Below are 7500 nucleotides of genomic sequence, written 5' to 3'. Positions count from 1 at the left end.
AATGCAACAATGCTATAAATATGTATGCAAGAAGGACTATGCTGGTCTTTCTCTTCTCCAGTTTAAAAGAGCAATGCTAGGGTAGCTTTTGTGGTCTGCATATGTAAACCCATTGTTTTGTTGTTTGTTGTGTCTCAGCTCAACTACCATTAAACTTTTAGTGGTATTACCAGTTCAGTGGTAGTCCTTCTAATAATGTAGCTTACATTTATATTTATATTTTCATGTAAGCCTGCTTAAAGACAATACTACATTATTACAAGTACCACTCAATTGGTCGTTTTCATACTGGGAAAAAGTTTTATGGGGCTGTCTGATATAGTAAGATGGCATCTCTCTCTCTCTCTCTCTCTCTATCTCTCTTTATCTCTCTCTCTCTCTCTCTCTCTATCTCTCTTTATCTCTCTCTCTCTCTCTCTCTCTCTCTCTCTCTCTTTATCTCTCTCTCTCTCGCTCTGTGTCTCTCAGCCACTGGATATTGCAGGCCAGCTTTGCATGGCCTGGAGCTCAAAGCCCTATTTGCACATATCTGCACCAAATCTATACTTTCTAGTGAAGGCTAATGATCCAACTCACAAAGACAGGCATAGAGTACACACATTAACACACACACACACACACACACACACACACACACACACACACACACACACACACGCACATGTACCAACACACACCCACAACTAATTAGTTTGTAGCAAAAATAATGATAGAATTTGTGGTAATCATCAGGAAGCAGTGTTAGGGTTGCAAGCCTGCGGGGGAATGAGAGAGAGACATGAAAGAAAGATGGCAAGAGAGATAGAGAGAGGGATAGACAGAGAGAGAGAGAGAGAGAGAGAGAGAGAAAGAGAGAGAGAGAAGTGGAGCATGTGAAATCTGACTGATGTGTAATTAAATGCTCATGTCAGACTGTGCCCTAAACAGAGTCTGCCAAACACCAGTCACTAGGACGTTATGCACACGCCCCCTCCTGCAGAACAGCACTAGAGGAAAAGCCCAGGCCACATGCACACATCACATACTGGATGGAGATAATCTGGTCAAGGTCAGCAGGTTATTTGTTTCTGTAAGAGATGAACAGTAATTAGCATGTGTTGTTTCTGTTTCTGCTCCCTCTCTCCCTCTCTCTATCTCTCTCTCTCCCTCTCTCTCTCTCTCTCTCTCTCTCTCCCTCTCTCTCTCTCTCTCTCTCTCTCTCCCTCTCTTTCCCTGTCTCTATATTCTCTTCTGCTCTCTCAAGTTTTTTTTTTCACGGTTACTATCCCATATGGGCAAATGAATGTCTATGGTCAAGTTGAATCCCTACAAATGCTGAAAATGCTCTTGGTCAATTATTTCTCAAATAATTCAATAAACTCCATTCAAATCTGTTTATTTGAGTTTTCCCCCCTAAACTCTGACAGTACTGTATGCTAAGCTTTCTAAATCACTAACACTGCATCAGTGTCTCCCTTATTTTCCCAGGCCTACATATGCATGAAGGTCTTGATGTTAAAGAGGTGGATTTCTACTCTGTTCTTTACTTTTCTCTCTCTCTGTCTTTCTCTCTCTCTCTCTCTCTCTCTCTCTCTCTCTCTCTCTCTCTCTCTCTCTCTCTCTCCCCAAGGGCCATTTGAGTTTCATTCTGTTACATTATTCAGCTGTATGTGCACTTCAACTCAAATCCTGGAAAGCGTTTCCCTCCAGCTGAACGAGATGCTCATCTTTGAACATCCAAAGTCCATATGTAGCGATATGCTGTATGTATTCCAAAGGGGATGCAACTCCACATGCAACAGCAGTTTGAAAGTTCTACTGAAAATGATGTGAATGTGTTTTAACATCCACAGAGCTCAAATTTCATGCTAATCTCCAGTTAATTTATTTGCTCTGGTTTTGTTTACCACAAGGCAGAGCCACAAATAATTTATTACAGATAGCCTAAACGGTGTGGTTTGTAAATGTTTGCTTGATAATCACTTTATTTATCTTTGAAAATGTGAAGTATATGAAGCCGTCTGTTTGGTGGCGGTTGAGAGGAGCGAGTGTCTGCTATCTGCTCAGAGTAATGTGGGGCCACTCCAGTTTAATCGCAGCGCTGCCACTGTCCCCAATTTCACAGGACTGATAGTGCCAAACTTACTGATGGCAATGTGGTTATCGCTTTGTTATCGTATTACACAGACACACACACACACACACACAGAGCTGGGAGGTGGGGGGGGGGGGGGGGGACAGCCACATGAACACACAAGCAAACACTAGTATGCATATGCATACACACATTCACACACTGCACACACACACACACACAGATAGAATGACTGAGAAAACCGCAGACACACACACACGCACACACATACACACACATACACACAAGCTCTCTCTTTCTCATACTCTCTCTCTCTCTCTCTTTCACACACACACACACACACACACACACACACACACACACACACACACATACACACACAACGACACAAAGACGTACACTACACACACGTGAAGAGTTTGTAGCTGTTTCACCACTGTGGCCAGTGCGAAAGGGCGGGGAAGCAGTGGGCTGCCGGTCTCAACATAAGCAAATTGCCAATAAATTATCCTTTCTGCCGGGCGGGCGAGGAGAGCAGAGAGAGAGTGAGAAAGAGAGAGAGAGAGAGAGAGAGAGAGAGAGAGAGGTGGATCGGAATTAGCAAAGTCGGCCGCAGACGGGGGTACGGGGGTGTGCTTCTTCCTTTATCTACGGTACGTTTACGTTTGACCGTATTTAGAGGGAGATTACTTATCGTTCCGTCTACTCTGTCCCACCGCTGTTTCAGTGTACAGTTGGCTACAAACCATTGTGGTTTTTGGACCCCTTCTCCCGGTCTTGAACGCAGGGATTAAATCACACTCAAGGCGACCGAATTCAGTCAGTGTTGATCAGCACCCTGGACAGCGAAACCCGAGGTAGGCTACCCGAGGTGGGCGTTTTTTCGCTTTCAACTGTGTTAGCGGAAACTCTTCAATGAACTGACCTGTGAGACATATATATAAATGCGAGGTAAACTGTTCGACCATGACATGGTTTCACGGGAACTTTCCGCTGTAAACTGATGTTATGGACGAACTGCGATGTAGGTTGCAGAGTCGGACCTTTGCTTTTTTGTGTTTGCTAACAGACATATACGCTTCAGTCGGTTGTGTGTGTCTTCTTGAGTAACCTTCTTGCAGGGACTTAATCACGCCGACATTTGTAGTTTTGAGGCATGGCATCGCATTGACCGGAACAACAGACAACAGCCTCCGGCCAAGAGCCCCCTAGCTTTTAATTTAATCGACTCTTTGATCGGCTTTCCCTGGGAGAGTGTCTGTACTCACTCGTGATGGTTTGGTTTAAGCCGGTTTGTTGGGTGAACACATAACGCCCGCACATCCAACATGTGCATTTTGAAATTATTTGTCTTTTATAAATCTTCCGTGTGGTTAAGTGCCATTTCATAGGCGAGTGAGGTGAGTGGCATAGTCCCACGCGGGAGCTTTCAGCGCGTGAGGCATCTCAAAGGCGCTAACCACTTTGTAATCCTCTTAGTGATTGCTGAATGTTTTTCCCAGGGCAAATAACAATATGTAATATTATTGTAATTTCCTAAAATAATGTGTGATATTAGGACAGTGTTATTCTACTAAGGCGCAATGGACGTGTTACAAATGGCCACACATCTATTCGTTTACACGTAATCTGGCGTTGAGCCTGTGGTCATTTTTAAACCCAATCTCCACTCTACCGCAGTGTGCTCCCTGAATGAGCCAACAGCGCGGGCACACACACACTAACTCTCTCTCTCTCTCTCTCTTTCTCTCTCTCTCTCTATCTGTCACACACACACACACACACACACAATTTTTCATCAAAACCCTGCAGCTTTAATGCGTTTTACTCTCTCTCTCTCTCTCTCTCTCTCTCTCTCAATTCCAATGCAAATTCAAATTCACAAATTGGCAAAAATACGCACTATTGGCAAAAATACAATATGCTAAACTTGTTGGATCCCTGTCCTGGATCAATGAGCTGGACTGTGAACTGTGAACTAAAACTTAACCTTTGTCAACCTTCTCACTTTCTGGTGCTTCTCCTCTTATCAATGAATAGAAGACCTTGTCACTGTACAACACTATAGTTGGTCAGAATGTCTTCAAAAAGTTCCTTAAGAGAGTTAAGAGTTTTCTGTTTTCTATTTGTTTTTTCTCCTGTTTTTTGTTTCTCTGAAAGTCCATCAAATGCCTCTCTTGAAATGGTTTCATGGGTGTGCTTGTTGAAGGAGGTTAGGCATAATAAACATTAATCCGTGTCAGTGTGGTAGGGAGCATTGCCATCTCATTCTTAGCTTTAGATTGAAGTGTTTTTGTCAGCTTTGCACCATCAATCTGAGGTTTTCACTGTGTCACTTATGTAAACATACAAATATGTAATTTTACAAACACTTGTCAAATATAATAGTCACATCAATAGCCATAGCTTTGCTATTTTATGAGGGTCCCCATAGGCATAAGAACTGCCTTTCAATAACAGTTAGGCTATGTTTTGTCTCTCGCCTCTGAGGTTAAAAGCATTCCAGCATTTTTATGATACCATATCAAGATGAAAACAAAGAAGCGCCAACAGTGCCCGTGTTTATTTCAGTGGCACTCTGTCTCAACCTGAACCGCTTCACTCAGGCTACACTCATAAAACATGGGACTAAATCATCGGAGTGCATAACTTCAGGGCTAGCAGACTCTTAAGAAGCTGTCTCTGAGTCAGTATCCACCAACGTACAGCCATGTCACCCAATTGAAACAAAGTGTCTTAGGTCAGGATTGTAGACTCCAAGGCTTTGGCGCTGATCTGTAGATGCGTGGTGTAACAGGCACAAGAATATATCTTCATTATGTTCAATGCAGACTACTACATGTGATTGCAAGGCACCATGATTGTGACACATGACCACAGTATACAGCTATCCAAAGGCTTATTTTATCTTTATAGTCCCACAAATTTAGATGTTTGTAAGTACACATGGAAGCCAAGCTAGTGCACAGCATCCATAGCATAATCCTATAGATGATCATACGCATTAGGCCTATTCATCATCCTTGGAAGTGGAGTTATAGGATCTATTTAATTGGGCTCTGCTGCCAGCATTGAGTTGAAAGTTGTAATTAAGGGTTTGGGCTTGGTGTCCATGTGGGCTCACAAGCTGTAAGGGCACTCGAGCACCACAGGGGTGTTTAGTCTCTCTCGCTGTGGGTGCCCTTCCACTTTATGGGATTGTAGTTGTTCCTCTCTTTCTTTCCATCCATTCCCTCATCGTTGTCTGGCCCCTGCAGAGTGCTGAGGGCGGACGCTGAAGGGATGAGTAGTTGTAGGCAGGGCTGTGGCACAATCTTTCCTCCCTCCCTCCCTCTTCTTTCTTTCATTCTTTCTTTCTTTCTTTCTTTCTATTTCAGTCCCTACGGTCTTGTTTGTGCGACATCACTGCCACAAGATGCACAACATACGAGACAGCTAATTCTTTATCTCTTCTCTAACTATCTCCCTCCATTTCCCATTCACCTCTCTCTCTCTCTCTCTCTCTCCCTCTCTCTCTCTCTCTCTCTCTCTCTCTCTCTCTATCCACTATCTATTCTCATCAGTCATCTTCTTTTGTCTCTTCTCCTCCATCACTCCTCTTTCATTCCCTTTTGGAACCTCCTGGTGCTTTAACTCTCCCTCCTCTCTCCTTCTTTTCTTATCTCCTCTCTCTGTCCTCCTCTTCCTCTCTCCTTCTCCTCCATCTCTCCTCTCTCTGTCCACCTCTTCCTCTCTCCTTCTCCTCCATCTCTCCTCTCTCTGTCCACCTCTTCCTCTCTCCTTCTCCTCCATCTCTCCTCTCTCTGTCCACCTCTTCCTCTCTCCTTCTCCTCCATCTCTCCTCTCTCTGTCCTCCTCCATCTCTCCTCCTTCTTGTCCATCTCTCCTCCTCTGCTCCTCTTTGGAGACTCCTGGCCCACCCACTGGCTATTTACTGTCACAGTGTCAGCGTGGGCATCTGTGAAGTCCTGCCATGCAAGGTGGAAGGTTTAACTGCCCCCTGCTGCTGGTCGGCTGCCCATCCCCACCTCCCCCTCGCTCGCTGCACTGAGGGATGCTAGAGCGCAGCTGGGAACTAAATCACACACACACACACACACACACACACACACACACACACATACAAATAAATGCACAAACACCATATGTTAATGTGTGTCTGTCTATACATATAAAAGTATACATAGACAGACATACATTAAGACTTACATAAGCCTAAGCCTGCACACACACACACACGCACACACACACACACACACACACACACACACACACACACACACACACGCATACACACACTAGACTGTGATATTCACACACATACACACACACACACATGCATATATACACAAGACTTTGATAATCACACGCAGCACACAGTTACAGATGCGATGGCTACTACTGAGGCCGAGGGCAGCACAGCTTGAGAATGCTGTATTTGTGTGGTCAACTTCTGATCAGACGGCAAGGTCAGACCTGCAGTGTATGTGCAATACCTGCTGTTGCCAGAGCCAGGTAATGAGATCAGATAGCCAGGAAAACAAGGACCAGAGCTGAGTCTCATGCACACCAAAATCACACAAATGCACGCATACACACACACACACACACACACACACACACACACACACACACGCACACATACACATACACATACACACTAACACACACATACATACACACGCACATGCACATACACATGCACACGAAGGAGGTAAAATGTTTTGGGTCAATGGCACACTGAGAGCATAAATGTGAACGTCACCTTGCTAAGCATGTCACATTAGCCAGTGACACTGCAACAACTCCTCCACACTGATGTCAAGACTTTATCATGAGCATGTTGCAGAAGAGGAGCATTGCTAATAGGAAACATTGGGCTTTGAGGCTGTTTATTCTCACATTTCTTTTGAACAGCTTTTTTTAGTGCCGCCAAGAATGGTGGTGGCAGCGTCCTCCCCTGTATGCAGATGCATGTGATGTGCTCTGGGCTCGCTCTGGTGATTGCTACCAGCTTGATGGGCTGTGAAGGTTGCAAATTAGGAAAGGTTGACAGGAATAAAAAAAGCATCGGAGATGGGTCTCTGAGTCCCATTCATTAACGTTGCACAATAATGAAACTCTGTCTCCTTGTGTGTATTTTAGTCGGAAGCTGACAGAAGATGCTTTCCCTCATCATATTGTGGTGCTAAGTGAGAAGGCAGCAGGTTAGCCAACAGATGATGTGTGCTTAATGGCATGACTATAGAGAGAATCAGTGGGCTCAGAGTACATTACACATGGCAGGGTGTCTTTCAGGAGGGAAACTGGTTGGTCTCTCGATGTCACATCTCATTACATGATGTCCGAATTGAAATGTTTTCATTCATCTGATGTCGCTGTGCTGTCAGCAGATAAAAGCTGTTTTCTACCAGAGCACTTCAAGT

The 7500-nt window shown here is 44.4% G+C and overlaps 1 protein-coding gene across 2 annotated transcripts in view; it reads left to right on the top strand.

The window, feature by feature from the left end:
* The first annotated feature begins 1003 nt into the window (after positions 1-1003).
* The window catches only part of tmem121aa (transmembrane protein 121Aa), a 26165-nt gene continuing 19668 nt past the window's right edge, over positions 1004-7500 (top strand). Inside the window, exon 1 of one of the 2 annotated variants that reach the window (XM_042072365.1) lies at positions 1004-1048. The gene's annotated coding sequence lies outside the window, so the exon portion shown is untranslated. Of the gene's footprint in view, positions 1049-2690; positions 2932-7500 lie in introns of those variants that run through there. The other variant, XM_042072363.1, reaches the window with a different exon arrangement.

This window comes from Alosa sapidissima, chromosome 19 (assembly GCF_018492685.1).
Source record: "Alosa sapidissima isolate fAloSap1 chromosome 19, fAloSap1.pri, whole genome shotgun sequence".
Classification (NCBI taxonomy): domain Eukaryota; kingdom Metazoa; phylum Chordata; class Actinopteri; order Clupeiformes; family Clupeidae; genus Alosa; species Alosa sapidissima.
The sequence above is the reverse complement of the archived record's forward strand: the minus strand, read 5'-3'. Positions and strand labels throughout refer to the sequence as shown.